Genomic DNA, 16716 nt, shown 5'->3' with positions numbered 1-16716 from the left:
TATGAAGGTAAGTTAAGTGGATGAATTAATTTTTATTCCTCAGATCCTAGTCTTTCCTTGAGAAAAGTTAGAGTTATTGGAACTCGAATTAATTCTTGAAGAATTCTAATTTTCAATCAACAATGAGTTTGATGACTCAAGTGTCTCCAATTATTTAACCAAAGCCAAAAAGGAGAAATATCTAAATTAATTTAAAAGCATTCATATAAATAAAGCAAAGCAATCTTAAATCTGAAATACCTCAAATAATATTAATTAAGAAAATCATAACATGAATGTAGCATAAGCCAAATAGGCAACATAACTAATATAAGCATTAAAGTATCTGAAAGTAAGAGATAAATATAAAGTAAAAGAACATTGAACCTGGGATTGAGAGTCACTCCTAAAACTAAGAGAAATCCTAAATCCTAATCCTAAGAGAGAGGAGAGAACCTCTCTCTCTCTAAAAACTACATCTATTCCTAAAATTGTGAATGTGAAAACCTATTGAAGAATGGATGCATTCCCCCACTTTATAGCCTCTAATCTGTGTTTTCTGGGCCGCAAACTGGGTCAGAAACAGCTCAGAATTCGCTGGTTGCGAATTTAAACACGCTGATTTTTCGTCATTGCAATGCGGCCGCATGGATCACGCGGTCGCATCGCCTAGCGTCAGAGCAACTATGTCATATTATATATCAAATCGAAGCCCCGGACGTTAGCTTTCCAACGCAATTGGAACCGCATCGTTTGGACCTTTGTAGCTAAAGTTATAGCTATTTGAGTGCAAAGAGGTCAAGCTAGACAGCTTAGCAATTTCTCCAACTTCTTGTATTCCTTCCACTTTTGCATGCTTCCTTTCCATCCTCTGAGCCATTCCTGCCCTGTAATCTCTGAAATCACTTAACACACATATCAAGGCATCTAATGGTAATAAGAGAGGATTAAACATAGGGAACTTAAGGCCAAAGAAGCATGTTTTCAATCAAAGCACATAATTAGGAACGCAAATGTAAAACCATGCAAATAGTATGAATAAGTGGGTAAAGAGTTGATAAAAATCACTCAATTGAGCACAAGATAAACCATAAAATAGTGGTTTATCACTGCTCAATCTAATTACACTACTACTGAAAAAGAGCTTCTTGCTATTGTTTTTGCTCTGGATAAATTCCGAGCCTATTTACTTGGTACTAAGGTAGTAGTATACTCAGACCATGCAGCTCTAAAATATTTATTAGCTAAAAAGGAGTCCAAACCAAGGTTAATACGTTGGATACTGCTGCTGCAAGAATTTGATTTAGAAATTAAGGATAGGAGTGGTAACCAGAATTTAGTGGCAGACCACCTGAGTCGCCTTGAGCACATTAAGAATGACTCCACTCCTATAAATGATGCTTTCCCATTTGATAGCTTGCATGCAGTATCTGAAGTAGTTCTTTGGTATGCACCTGTAGCTAATTATCTAGTTAGCCATACTTTCCCTCCTAATTTTACTAAACATCAAAGGGACAAGCTGAAAAGCAAGTCTAAATATTATATATGGGATGACCCATATCTATGGAGGTGTGGTGCTGACCAGGTAATTAGAAAGTGTGTGCTAAAATCAGAATTTCAGTCCATTTTAAAGGCATGCCACTCTTTTGAGAGTGGAGGACATTTTGGCCCTCAAAGAACAGCTAGAAAAATCACAGACTGTGGATTCTGGTGGCCTACTCTTTTGAAAGATGCTGTTGAATTTTGTAAATCTTGTTCCCCATGCCAAAGATTTGGTAATATATCCAAGAGGGATGAGATGCTTCAACAGATTATGCTTTTCTATGAAATTTTTGATGTTTGGGGCATTGACTTCATGGGTCCATTTCCAAACTCTAATGGTTACCTTTATATACTGTTAGCTGTAGATTATGTTTCTAAATGGGTGGAAGCGATTCCTACCCGTACTGATGATGCTAACACTGTTGTTTTCTTTGTTAGAAACCATATTATCTGTCGCTTTGGATCACCACGAGCAATCATGAGCGATCAAGGCACTCACTTTTGTAATAGGAGACTAACAGGCTTACTGAAGAAGCATGAGATAGTTCACAAAGTAGCAACCGCTTACCATCCCCAGACCAATGGACAAGCAGAAGTGTCTAACAGGGAGATTAAACACATTCTGGAGAAAATAGTAAAGCCCATAGGAAAGACTGGAGTGCAAGGCTACAAGATGCACTCTGGGCATATAGAACAGCATACAAAACACCCATCGGGATGAGCCCCTTCCGCTTAGTATACGGAAAGGCTTGTCACCTTCCAGTAGAGGTGGAACACAAGGCTTTCTAGGCTGTAAGGGAATGCAATAGGAATTTTGAAGAATCTGGTGCTGAAAGAAAACTGCAACTAGCAGAATTAGAAAATCTTCGCCTATAAGCATATGACAATTCCAGGCAATACAAAGAGAAGATGAAGGCTGTCCATGACAAACACATAAAAAGGAGAGAATTCAGACCATGGGAGTTAGTTCTTTTTTATAACTCCAGACTGAGGCTTATGCCAGGCAAACTAAGATCAAAATGGGAAGGTCCCTATAGAATAGAGAAGGCAGAGCCATACGGAGTTTTTCACCTGCGTCATCCTTCTATCTCTAAATTCCTAAAGGTCAATGGACATCGCCTGAAGCTTTATCATCGAGAGAAGATGAAGGATCACAAAGAACTAGAGGTTTTCCTTTTGGAAGACCCACCAACAGAAGCAGAATGAGCCTGAAGACGTCCAACTTAAGGACGTAAAAGCAAAGTGCTAGGTGGAAGACAACCTACCATGGTATGATCGTTCAGTTTCAGTCTTAGTTTTATTTTACTTTATTCTATTTTTTTAATGACTCTTCTCATAATCTCTGCATATAGCTGCATATAACCTGCATTCGCATTTGCATACTGCATTTAAAAAAAGCACGCGACGCGTCCGCGTCATAGGTGCCTTGGCTACGAGAAGAAAAGAAGCAGAGAGTCACGCGAGAGCGTGGCTGGAGGCGTGCCTTAGCCACAAGCATGCCCACGTGAACGCATCACTGACGCCCCCGCGTCATTTTGAAAAATAGCCTCCCGCGCGTTCGTGTCACCCACGCGACCGCGTGCCCTTGCAAAATCGACGCAAAGAGGTATATGGCAGCAAGTTATGAAGGAGCTGGGCTGGAATGGTGCTAGAAGCACAAACCCTATCATGTGAACGCGTGCCCCACGCGTCCGCGTTGTTTTCAAAATATGGCCATTCACGCGATTGCGTTCCACACGCGTCCGCGTCACCCAGATTTTTGGCAAAATGCGTATAAAACAGAAAGTTGTGCGTACGCGAGGCTGCACTTGCGCCAATAGCACAAATCAAGCCACGCGATCGCGTGACCCATGCGTCTGCATCACCTAAACTTATCGCCCATCACGCGATCGCGTGCTCCACGCGTCCGCGTCACATGCGACGCACAGCTTATCCAGATCAGCCAAGATATCTTATCTTTTCTTTCCCAAAACTAAATCTTTTCTTTTCCTTTCTTATTTCTTTCTTCTCTCTTCTTCCTTCTTTATTCTTTCTCACTTTTTACTTCCTCCTCCTTTATTTTTCACATCCATTATCAAGGTTCTTTTCTTTCTTTCTTTACTTTTTTTATTTTTATTTATGTTTTCTTCTTCTTTTTCTTTTTCTTTTTACTTTCATTATCTATATTTTTTTTCTTTCTTTTTATTCCTTTAATTGGTTTAGAAATTTAATTAGGTGTTTATTTTCTTCTATATTTTGCTTGTGAGTTATTGTGGAATTGTTTGACAATTAATATTACTTCTTTAAAGGTTGCTTGCATGTTCAATTTAATACTTTCAATAACATATTTACCGTGTATGCTATGTGTTTGTGAAAAAGCCCGTATGGCATTGTATATTATTTTTATATTACTCTATTCTACTACTCTAATGCCTGTTTTTTTCACAAAACCCCTTTTATATTTTATTGATTAAATATAATTGTCAATACAAACAGATTGTTAGTTTGAAAGGGTTGATAATCTAACTTGGACATTTAATGCTTGATCTATGCTACTCATGCCTTTGCCGGCATGCCAATAAACATCTTGCATTTAATTTCCATCACATGCACTTGCTATATTTCCATTGATGAACTTTTCACATGTAGTCATGACCATGTGTTAACAACATCCTTCTTTACCGTGCATTGATTATCACCTATACTATCCCCTTCCTTGCTCGAACCCTTAGCTTTACATATTACTTTCTTTTTTTCCTTTTCAGGATGGCCACCAAGAAGGGTAAAGAGAAAGCTACTTCCAAACAACCAGCAAGAAAAGGAACAAAGAGAGCACTAGTGGCAGAACCATCTTCAACAGCAGTAAAGCCCTCAACAAAATGAATCAAGAGGATCATCAAGGTCGATGAAAAAGAGAAAGCTTTCCCAGCAAAGGACACTGCGCGGTTCTCTAATCGTTACTGTGAGTATATGTTCCCTATCCTGGCAGAGAGGAATTATAACAATGAGTACCTTCTCATCCTCCCGACCAACATTGTTGAATTTGTTGAGCCGCAAATTGAACGAAGATAATGGGGATTCCTACGGAGACAGTCACGGCAGGTTAATCTTTTATGAGTAGTTGAATTCTACTCCAATTTTCACATGCCAACCATGCAGTCTGTCTATATCCGTCAAAAGCAAGTCCCCATAACAGAAGAGGCCATTCAACAAACTTTAGATCTTCCCCCTGCACCAGAAGGACTGGACGCATTCCAAGAAGCCTCATTCAAATGCCAGACATACCAATTTGACTGGGACGCCATTCTCAGAGTTATAGCACAACCTGTCAGTAGATGGATCTATAGATACCATCGATCTCGACCTAAGAGCATATTGGCTTCAGCACTCACCTTGGAGGCTTGAGTATGGGCACAAATTATGTCATATTACGTCTTTCTGAGCACTCACGAGTCCTCCTTCACTGCAGACATGGCTGTTCTACTCTGGTGTATCCTTACAGACCAGCACCTCAATTTACCAAGACACATTCGGCATGCTACGGGACACGTATAGATTGCGAGAAACCTACCTTTTCCCGCCTTAGTTTCAGATCTAGTCTCAGCCGCCGGAGTCTCCTACAGAGCTGGAGACACCAAGGCCATGATTCCACGGGATGATCAGCACGTCCCTAATGGGAAGTATATCAGACCTCCAGCAGCCACTGCTAGCCGGCCTGCAGAACCAGCCGAAGATATTCCTACTCCTTCCACATCACAAGTACCTTCAACAAACCAACTACTCCATCAGATAATTGAGAGCCTAGACCGGCTTGACCGGAAAGGAAAGCAAAGAGAGCGCCATAACAAGCGCTGATTTACATACCTCAAGGAGCTACTTGTTGGTCACCATCCACCTAGAGAAGACCCAGACACCCCGGACTCCACTTCATTTACCAGCACAGGGAGCCATGACGGTCTCGATTGTGGAGATGCTGCTATCAGCCCCCTTTGTTCCTGACTGATGGCACCGAGGACGGTGCCAAGCTTTAAGTGTGGGGAGGTCAGTCAGTACTTGACTTCCAGAGGTAATTTTTCTTCCTTAAAACACCAATAAAATAGGATATTTAGTTAATTTTTTTTGTTAGGATAAGATAAATTGCATAGGTTATTTGCATGCATGTTCTATCTGGTTAGAAAATAATAAGTTTCTTTTTGAGACCCTATTTTTGAAAAAAAAGTCACTAATTTAAACCAAAATTTTTGTGTTAAACTTGTTTGGAAGTTGTATTTGGAGCATAGTTAAAAGCTAGAACACACAACCTATGAGACTTGAGCTTAATGAAATGGTTACACTATTTAACCATGAATATTTTATTCTTATGTGTTTACTTCTCTATGATTGTGATCTATATTTTGTTCCATCCTATATGTCCAATATTTAATGTGTTATATGTATGCATATGATTGATGCCATTATTTTATTAACTCACTTACCCCAATTAGCCCACCCTTCCATTTACCTTTGTTAGCCACTTTGAGCCTTTTTAATCCCATTTGTTCTATATTTTACCACATTACTAGCCTTAAGCAGAAAAACAAGTAATACCCCAAATTGAATCTTTGGTTAGCTTAAGATAGAAATTGTGTATCAATTAAGTATGGAAAATTGTGGGAACATCGGTTAATAAGGGAATGTGTCATATTTTTAAAATATTAGAAATTTGGGTACCTACTCATGTGGAACTAGAAAAATTAAAAATCCATGTGCATTGGCAATGTTATGTTTATTTTTTTATGCTTCAAAAAAAATCAAATAAATAAGTAATTAGATAAATAAATAAGGGGACAAAAATACGCCAATGCTAAATTAAGTTCAAAAATTAATGCATATGTGATACAAGTTAAAAGAAAAGTTGATGCATGAGTATGTAAAACAAAAGTGGGAGAATTTTGGGTAAGTTAAGGATGCTTTAAGAAGAAAAGAAGAGTATATACGTTAGGTGATAGCTTAGGATAATCAAGGATTCAATTTATAGCTCACTTAGCCATATATATACCCTCACCTTTACCTTGGCCCTATTACAACTTTGAAAAGACCTCATGATGTTTGAATTGGTACATTAAATACTTGTTGATTGGTTAGGTGAAGAACAAGGTTTAGAAAGTGGTGCACGAAATTGTGATCTCTGGTATTGGCTCCAACAACTTGGTGCTCTAATCTCAATTCATAATTTGTCACAACCTCGATACAACTAACCAGCAAGTGCACTGGGTCGTCCAAGTAATAAACCTTACGTGAGTAAGGGTCAATCCCACGGAGATTGTTGGTATGAAGCAAGCTATGGTCACCTTGTAAATCTCAGTCAGGCGGATAATAATTGATTATGGAGTTTTCGAAAAAAATACTAATTAAACAGAAAATAAGGATAGAAACACTTATGTAATTCATTGGTGAGAATTTCAGATAAGCGTGTAGAGATGCTTTCGTTCCTCTGAATCTCTGCTTTCCTGCTGCCTTCATCCAATCAATCCTACTCCTTTCCATGGCTGGCTTTATGCAAGGGCATCACCGTTGTCAATGGTTACACCCCCTCCTCTTGTGAAAATGGTCCAAATGCTCTGTCACATCACGGCTAATCATCTGAGGTTCCCGATCATGCTGGAATAGGATTCACCCTCCTTTTGCGTCTGTCACTACGCCCAGCAATCGCGAGTTTGAAGCTCGTCACAGTCATTCAATCCCAGAATCCTACTCAGAATACCACAGACAATGTTTAGACCTTCCGGATTCTCATGAATGCCGCCATCAATCTAGCTTACACCACGAAGATTCTGATTAAGAGATCTAAGAGANNGGGGCCCACTTTGTGTGTGCTTGGGCTGAGCTTGAATGTTACACGTGCAGAGGCTCTTTCTGGAGTTGAACGCCAGGTTGTAACGTATTTCTAGCGTTCAACTCTGGTTTGTGACTTGTTTCTGGCGTTTAACTCCAGACAGCAGCATAGAACTGGTGTGCAACGCCCTTTTACGTCGTATAAAATCGTTCAAAGTATGGACTATTATACATTGCTGGAAAGCCCTGGATGTCTACTTTCCAACGCAATTGGAAGCGCGCCATTTTGAGTTCTGTAGCTCCAGAAAATTTACTTTGAGTGCAGGGAGGTCAGAATCCAACAGCATCAGCAGTCCTTCTTCAACCTCTGAATCTGATTTTTGCTCAAGTCCCTCAATTTCAGCCAGAAAATACCTGAAATCATAGAAAAACACACAAACTCATAGTAAAGTCCAGAAATGTGAATTTAGCATAAAAACTAATGAAAACATCCCTAAAAGTAACCAGATTCTACTAAAAATATACTAAAAACAATGCCAAAAAACGTATAAATTATCTGCTCATCACAACACCAAACTTAAATTGTTACTTGTCCCCAAGCAACTGAAAATCAAATAGGATAAAAAGAAGAGAATATACTATAAATTCCGAACTATCAATGAAACATAGCTCCAATTAAATGAGCGGGACTTGTAGCTTTTTGCTTCTTGAATAGTTTTGGCATCTCACTTTATCCATTGAGGTTCAGAATGATTGGCATCTATAGGAATTCAGAGTTCAGATAGTGTTATTGATTCTCCTAGTTCAGTATGATGATTCTTGAACACAGCTATTTTATGAGTCTTGGCCATGGCCCTAAGCACTTTGTTTTCCAGTATTACCACCGGATACATAAATGCCACAGACACATAATTGAGTGAACCTTTTCAGATTGTGACTCAGCTTTGCTAAAGTCCCCAATTAGAGGTGTCCAGGGTTCTTAAGCACACTCTTCTTTTGCTTTGGACCTTGACTTTAACCGCTCAGTCTCAAGTTTTCACTTGACACCTTCACGCCACAAGCACTTGGTTAGGGACAGCTTGGTTTAGCCGCTTAGACCAGGATTTTATTCCTTTGGGCCCTCCTATCCACTGATGCTCAAAGCCTTGGGATCCCTTTTTTATTGCCCTTTCCTTTTGGTTTTAAGGGTTATTGGCTTTTTGCTCTTGCCTCTTGGTTTTAAGAGCTTTTGGCTTTTTCTGCTTGCTTTTTCTTTTTCTTTCTATTTTTTTTCGCCTATTTTTTTTTCTGCAAGCTTTGTTCTTTGCTTCTTTTTCTTGCTTCAAGAATCATTTTTATGATTTTTCAGATTATCAAATAACATGTCTCCTTATCATCGTTCTTTCAAGAGCCAACATATTTAACATTCTTAAACAACAACTTCAAAAGACATATGCACTGTTCAAGCATTCATTCAGAAAACAAGAAGCATTGTCACCAGATTAATATAATTTAACTAAGTTCAAGGATAAATTCAAAACTCATGTAACTCTTGTTCTTTTGAATTAAAACAGTTTTCATTTTAAGAGAGGTGATGGATTCATAGGACATTCATAACTTTAAGACATAGTTACTAAATACTAATGATCATGTAATGAAGACACAAACATAGATAAGCACTTAACATAGAGAAAACGAAAAACAGAGAATGTAAGAGCAAGGAATGAGTCCACCTTAGTGATGGTGGCGTTTCCTTCTTGAGGAACCAATGATGTCCTTGAGCTCTTCTATGTCTCTTCCTTGCCTTTGTTGCTCTTCCCTCATTGCTTTTTGATCTTCTCTAATTTCATGAAGGATGATGGAGTGCTCTTGATGTTCCACCCTTAATTATCCCATGTTTGAACTTAATTCTCCTAGGGAGGTGTTGATTTGCTCCCAAAAGTTCTGTGGAGGGAAGTGCATCTCTTGAGGAATCTCAGGGATTTCTTGATGATGAGCTTTTCTATGCTCTCTTGATTGCTCCATCTTTTTCTTAGTGATGGGCTTGTCCTCTTCAATGAGGATATCTCCCTCTATGTCAATCCCAGCCGAATTGCATAGGTGGCAAATGAGGTGGGGAAAGGCTAACCTTGCCATAGTAGAGGACTTGTCAGCCACCTTGTAGAGTTCTTGAGGTATAATCTCATGAATTTGAACCATTAGGATGCCGACTTGTTGGATGGGGTTTGTTAGAACTTCCCAACCTTTTCTTTGAATTTCATGTCGGATCTCCGGATACTCATTTTTCTTGAGTTTAAAAGGGACCTCGGGGATCACCTTCTTCTTGGCCACAACATCATAGAAGTGGTCTTGATGAGCTTTGGAGATGAACCTTTCCATCTCCCATGACTCGGAGGTGGAAGCTTTTATCTTCCCTTTCCCTTTTCTAGAGGATTCTCCAGTCTTAGGTGCCATCACTGGTAATGGAAAAACAAAAAGCTTATGCTTTTACCACACCAAACTTAGAATTTTGCTCGCCCTCGAGCAAGAGAAGAAAGAATAGATGAAGAAGAAGAAGAAAATATAGAGAGGAGGGGGAAGGTGTGTTTCGGCCAAGAAGAAAAAAGAGGGTTGTGTTGTGTGAAAATGAGGAAGAATGGAGGGTTATATATAGGGAAGGAAGGGGGGTAAGTTTCGGCCATTTAGGGTGGGATTGGGTGGGATTTAGGTGGAGTTTATGAGGTAGGTTTATGGGGAAGAGTGGATGGATGTGAGTGGTGAAGAGGTGATTGGTGAAGAGTTTTGGGGAAGAGTGTTTATGGGATTGTGTGAGAGAGGGGTGAGAAGAAGTGAGTGGAGGTAGGTGGGGATCCTGTGGGGTCCACAGATCCTGAGGTGTTCAAGGATTTACAACCTTGCACCAAATTGGGCATGCAAAATGCCCTTGCACACAACTCTGGGCGTTCAGCGCCAGCTCTTCTCCAGGGTGCATTTCTGGCGTTCAGCGCCAGAACCATGCTCTGTTCTGGCGTTGAACGCCCAAAACATGCTTCTTACTGGCGTTTAAACGCAGTAAGGTCTTCTTCCAGGGTGTGATTTTTCTTCTGCTGTTTTTGATTCCGTTTTTAATTTTTATATTTATTTTGTGACTCCACATGATCATGAACCTATAAAGACATATAACTAAGAAAAATATAGTTAGATAAATAAAAATTGGGTTGCCTCCCAATAAGCGCTTCTTTAATGTCAATAGCTTGACAGTGGGCTCTCATGGAGCCTCACAGATCTTCAGAGTATTGTTGAGACTTCCCAACACCAAACTTAGAGTTTGGATATGGAAGTTCAACACCAAACTTAGAATTTGGTTGTGGCCTCCCAACACCAAACTTAGAGTTTGACTGTGGGGGCTTTGTTTGACTCTGCTTTGAGAGAAGCTTTTTATGCTTCCTCTCCATGGATGCAGAGAGAGATCCTTGAGTTGTAAACACAAGGTTGTCCTCATTTATTTGAAGGATCAATTCTCCTCTGTCCACATCAATCACAGCTCTTGCTGTGGCTAGGAAGGGTCTTCCAAGGATGATGAATTCATCCTCATTCTTCCCAGTATCAAAGACTATGAAATCAGCAGGGATGTAAAGGCCTTCAACCTTTACTAACACGTCCTCTACTTGTCCATAAGCCTGTTTTCTTGAATTGTCCGCCATTTCTAATGAGATTTTAGTGGCTTCCACCCCATAGATTCCCAGTTTCTCTATTACAGAGAGGGGCATGAGGTTTATTCCTGAACCAAGGTCACACAGAGCCTTAAAGATCATGGTGCCTATGGTACAAGGTATTAAGAACTTTCCATGATCCTGTTTCTTCTGAGGCAATGTCAGTTGATCAAGATCATTTAGTTCATTGGTGAACAAGGGAGGTTCATCTTCCCAAGTTGCAATGCCAAATAATTTGGCATTCAGCTTCATGATTGCACCAAAAAACTTGGCAGCTTGCTCTTCAGTAACATCCTCATTCTCTTCAGAAGAGGAATACTCATCAGAGCTCATGAATGGCATAAGGAGGTTTAATGGAATCTCTATGGTCTCTAGATGAGTCTCAGATTTCTTTGGTTCCTCAAAGGAAAGCTCCTTATTGATCACTGGACGTCCCAGGAGGTCTTCCTCCTTGGGATTCACGTCCTCTCCTTCCTTCACAGGTTCGGCCATGGTGATTAATTCAATGGCCTTGCACTCTCCTTTTGGATTTTCTTCTGTATTGCTTGGGAGAGTACCAGGAGGGATTTCAGTGATCCTTTTACTCAGCTGGCCCACTTGTGCTTCCAAATTTCTAATGGAAGACCTTGTTTCATTCATGAAACTTACAGTGGCCTTGGACAGATCAGAGACTAAGTTTGCTAAATTAGAGGTATTTTGTTCAGAGTTCTCTGTCTGTTGCTGAGTGGATGATGGAAAAGATTTACTACTGTTAAACCTATTTCTTCCACCATTATTAAAGCCTTGTTGAGGCTTTTGATCCTTCCATGAGAAATTTGGATGATTTCTCCATGATGGGTTATAGGTGTTTCCATAAGATTCACCCATATAATTTACCTCTGCTATTGCAGGGTTTTCAGGATCATAAGCTTCTTCTTCAGAAGATGCCTCTTGAGTACTGTTGGATGCAGCTTGCATTCCATTCAGACTTTGAGAAATCATATTGACTTGCTGAGTCAATATTTTATTCTGAGCCAATATGGCATTCAGAGTATCAATTTCAAGAACTCCCTTCTTCATAGGCGTCCCATTATTCACAGGATTCCTCTCAGAAGTGTACATGAACTGGTTATTAGCAACCATGTCAATGAGTTCTTGAGCTTCTGTAGACATTTTCTTTAAGTGAATGGATCCACCTACAGAGGTATCCAATGACATTTTAGCCAATTCAGACAGACCATCATAGAATATATCCAGGATGGTCCATTCTGAAAGCATGTAGGAAGTGTTAGTAGATGAATAAATAAATGGAATAAGATGAGAGAGGGAAAATTTCAAAAATAATTTTTGAAAAAGAGTTAGTGATTTTCGAAAATAGTTTTTGCAAAAGGTTAGTAATTTTCGAAAATAAAAATCAAAAATTGAAATAATTAGTTAATTAAAAAGAAATTTTGAAAAAGAGGGAAGATATTTTCAAAAATTAGAGAAAGAGAGAGAGTTAGTTAGGTAGTTTTGAAAAAGATAAGAAACAAACAAAAAGTTAGTTAGTTAGTTGAAACAAATTTGAAAATAAATTTTGAAAAGATAAGAAGATAAGAAGTTAGAAAAGATATTTTAAAATCAAATTTTGAAAAAGATAAGATAAGAAGATATTTTTGAAAAGATATGATTGAAATTAGTTTTGAAAAAGATTTGATTTTTAAAATCACAATTAATGACTTGATTCACAAGAAATCACAAGATATGATTCTAGAACTTAAAGTTTGAATCTTTCTTAACAAGCAAGTAGCAAACTTGAAATTTTTGAATCAAAACATTAATTGATGATGTTATTTTCGAAAATTATGATATAAAATTAAGAAAAAGATTTTTGAAAAATATTTTTAAAATTTTTGAAAATAACTAAGAAAATTGAAAAAGATTTGATTTTTGAAAAAGATTTTGAAAAAGATAAGATTTTCAAATTGAAAATTTGATTTGGCTCATGAAAACAACTAGATTTTTAAAATTTTTGAAAAAGTCAAATCTAATTTTCGAAATTTATGAGTGAAAAAAGGAAAGATATTTTTTTTTTGATTTTTGAATTTTTATGATGAGAGAGAAAAACACTAAAAATGCTCAATGCATGGGAATTTTAGATCAAAACAATGAATGCATGCAAGAATGCTATGAATGTCAAGATGAACACCAAGAACATATTTTTGAAAATTTTTATATGCAAAGAAAACATGCAAGACACCAAACTTAGAAATCTTTCATGTTTAGACACTAAGAATTCAAGAATGCATATGAAAAACACCATACAACACAAAACACTAAAATATCAAGATCAAACAAGAAGACTTACCAAGAACAACTTGAAGATCATGAAGAACACTATGAATGCATGAATTTTTTCGAAAAATGCAAGATGAATATACAATTGACACCAAACTTTCAACTTGACTCAAGACTCAAACAAGAAACATGAAATATTTTTTTTTGATTTTTTTATGAATTTTTTTTATGAATTTTTTTTGTATTTTCTTTTAATTTTTTCGAAAATAATTTTGAGAAAGAAAAATAAGGATTCCAAAATTTTTAATATGAATTCCAGGAATCTTACGCTCTTTAAACTAAAGCTCCAATCAAAGGGTCAGGCATGGCTTATTAGCCAGCCAAGCTTTAGTATGTAATTACATGCACTGAAGTGATTAATTGAATCCTCAGTCCAAAGGAATTTGGACATGGCTTCACAGCCAGCCAGGATTCAACAAATCATCATGAAACACTAGAATTCATTCTTAAAAATTCTGAAGAAAAATATATTTTTGAAAATATTTTTATTTTAAAAAAGTTACATTTTTTTTCGAAAACAAAGGAGAAATTTTTGAAAGATTTTTTTTTTGAAAAATTTTTGAAAAGAAAATGAAAAGAAATTTACCCAATCTGAGCAACAAGATGAACCATTAGTTGTCCAAACTCGAACAATTCCCGGCAACGGCGCCAAAAACTTGGTGCACAAAATTGTGATCTCTGGTATTGGCTCCAACAACTTGGTGCTCTAATCTAAATTCATAATTTGTCACAACCTCGATACAACTAACCAGCAAGTGCACTGGGTCGTCCAAGTAATAAACCTTACGTGAGTAAGGGTCGATCCCACGGAGATTGTTGGTATGAAGCAAGCTATGGTCACCTTGTAAATCTCAGTCAGGTGGATAATAATTGATTATGAAGTTTTCGAAAATAATACTAATTAAACAAAAAATAAGGATAGAAACCCTTATGTAATTCATTGGTGAGAATTTCAGATAAGCATGTAGAGATGCTTTCGTTCCTCTGAATCTCTGCTTTCCTGCTGTCTTCATCCAATCAATCCTACTCCTTTCCATGGCTGGCTTTATGCAAGGGCATCACTGTTGTCAATGGTTACATCCCCTCCTCTTGTGAAAATGGTCCAAATGCTTTGTCACAGCACGGCTAATCATCTGAGGTTCCCGATCATGCTGGAATAGGATTTACCCTCCTTTTGCGTCTGTCACTACGCCCAGCAATCGCGAGTTTGAAGCTCGTCACAGTCATTCAATCCCAGAATCCTACTCAGAATACCACAGACAAGGTTTAGACCTTCCGAATTCTCATGAATGCCGCCATCAATCTAGCTTACACCACGAAGATTCTGATTAAGAGATCTAAGAAATAATCATTCAATCGAAGGTAGAACGGAAGTGGTTGTCAGGCACGCGTTCATGGGGAATGATGATGATTGTCACGTTCATCACATTCAGGTTGAAGTGCGAATGAATATCTTAGAAGCGGAACAAGTTGAATTGAATAGAAAACAGTAGTACTTTGCATTAATCTTTGAGGAACAACAGAGCTCCACACCTTAATCTATGGAGTGCAGAAACTCTACCGTTTGAAAATACATAAGTGAATAGAGGGTAAGCATGGCCGAGTGGCCAGCCTCCCATGGAGGTCTAGAGATCTAAAAGTGATCAAAAGATGTCTAATACAATAGTAAAAAGTCCTATTTATAATAAACTAGCTACTAGGGTTTACAGAAGTAAGTAATTGATGCATAATCCACTTCCGGGGCCCACTTGGTGTGTGCTTGGGCTGAGCTTGAATGTTACACGTGCAGAGGCTCTTTCTGGAGTTGAACTCCAGGTTGTAACGTATTTCTGGCGTTCAACTCTGGTTTGTGATTTGTTTCTGGCGTTTAACTCCAGACAGCAGCGTAGAACTGGCGTTCAATGCCCTTTTACGTCATCTAAACTCGTTCAAATGCCCTTATACATTGATGGAAAGCCCTAGATGTCTACTTTCCAACGCAATTGGAAGCGCGCCATTTTGAGTTCTGTAGCTCCAGAAAATCCACTTTGAGTGCAGGGAGGTCAGAATCCAACAGCATCAGCAGTCCTTCTTCAACCTCTGAATCTGATTTTTGCTCAAGTCCCTCAATTTCAGCCAGAAAATACCTGAAATCACAGAAAAATACACAAACTCATAGTAAAGTCCAGAAATGTGAATTTAGCATAAAAACTAATGAAAACATCCCTAAAAGTAACCAGATTCTACTAAAAACATACTAAAAACAATGCCAAAAAGCGTATAAATTATCCGCTCATCAGAAAGCATGATTAGAGAAGAGTAGAGTGATTACCCTATACACTAGAGTGACTAGAGTGCATATACACCATCAGTAAGGGTTCAATGCTTAATTCTATGTTCCCTGCTTTCATAAGCTGTCTTCCTACGAGTTTACTTGCTTTTATTGTATAATTTGAGTTAGTGGAATTTGATTTATTTTTTTCTTGAAAGAACTTATTTATTTTTAACTAAGTAGACAAAATTATTTTATCATATAGCTGCATTCATATACATAGGTTGCATTGCATTGCATGAGTCTTACTTTTCCCTACTCATTTGTTTTATCTCCTTAAGCTAAGCATGAGGACATGCTAATGTTTAAGTGTGGGGAGGTTGATAAACCACTATTTTATGGTTTATCTTGTGTTTAATTGAGTGGTTTCATCAAGTCATCACCCACTTATTCATACTAATTGCATGATTTTATAATTCCTTCCTAGTATTGTTTATGGTTGAAAACTTGCTTCCTAGAGATCTTTAATTAGTATATTTTAATTCTCCTTTATACCATTCAATGTCGTGATCCGTGTGTTAAGTGTTTCAGGCTTTATAGGGCAGGAATGGCTTAGAGAATGGAGAGGAAGCTTGCAAAAATAGAAGAAACACAAGAAAGTAAGGAGATGACCAACGAAGACTGACGCGTGCACATGGCTCACGCGAGCGCGCGGAATGAAAAAAATGTAGCGACGCGTTGGGAGACGACCTGGGATTCATACTCCCAGTATTTTTATTCTAAATTTTTTGTGACACCCTTTTTAAATTGGTGAGGCGGATTTTAGCTGGTTAAGGGCTATACTTGCAACGCTGTTCTCTTTTTAAAAAAATCTCTTAATTGGTCTAACTTCTGCCACGCACCACTTCTCATGCAAATTCACATCTTAATCTTGCACTTATTTTGGTTGCTTGAGGACAAGCAACATCTCAAGTTTGGTGTTCTGATGCGTAAGCATCTTTCCTATCTTTTCCTAGTGAATTTGCATCAATTTGTTGAGTTTAATCAAGAATTAATTATCTTTTAACCACTATGAATGCTACTTTGAGTCGTGTGCAATTCTGTTTATTTTAGGTAGCATTTGGTTGGATTTAATGGAGCTTCCGCAGAAAAAGAGAAGAAGGC

Source organism: Arachis ipaensis, chromosome B06, assembly GCF_000816755.2.
Source record: "Arachis ipaensis cultivar K30076 chromosome B06, Araip1.1, whole genome shotgun sequence".
In the NCBI taxonomy this organism is placed as follows: Eukaryota; Viridiplantae; Streptophyta; class Magnoliopsida; order Fabales; family Fabaceae; genus Arachis; species Arachis ipaensis.
The sequence above is the reverse complement of the archived record's forward strand: the minus strand, read 5'-3'. Positions refer to the sequence as shown.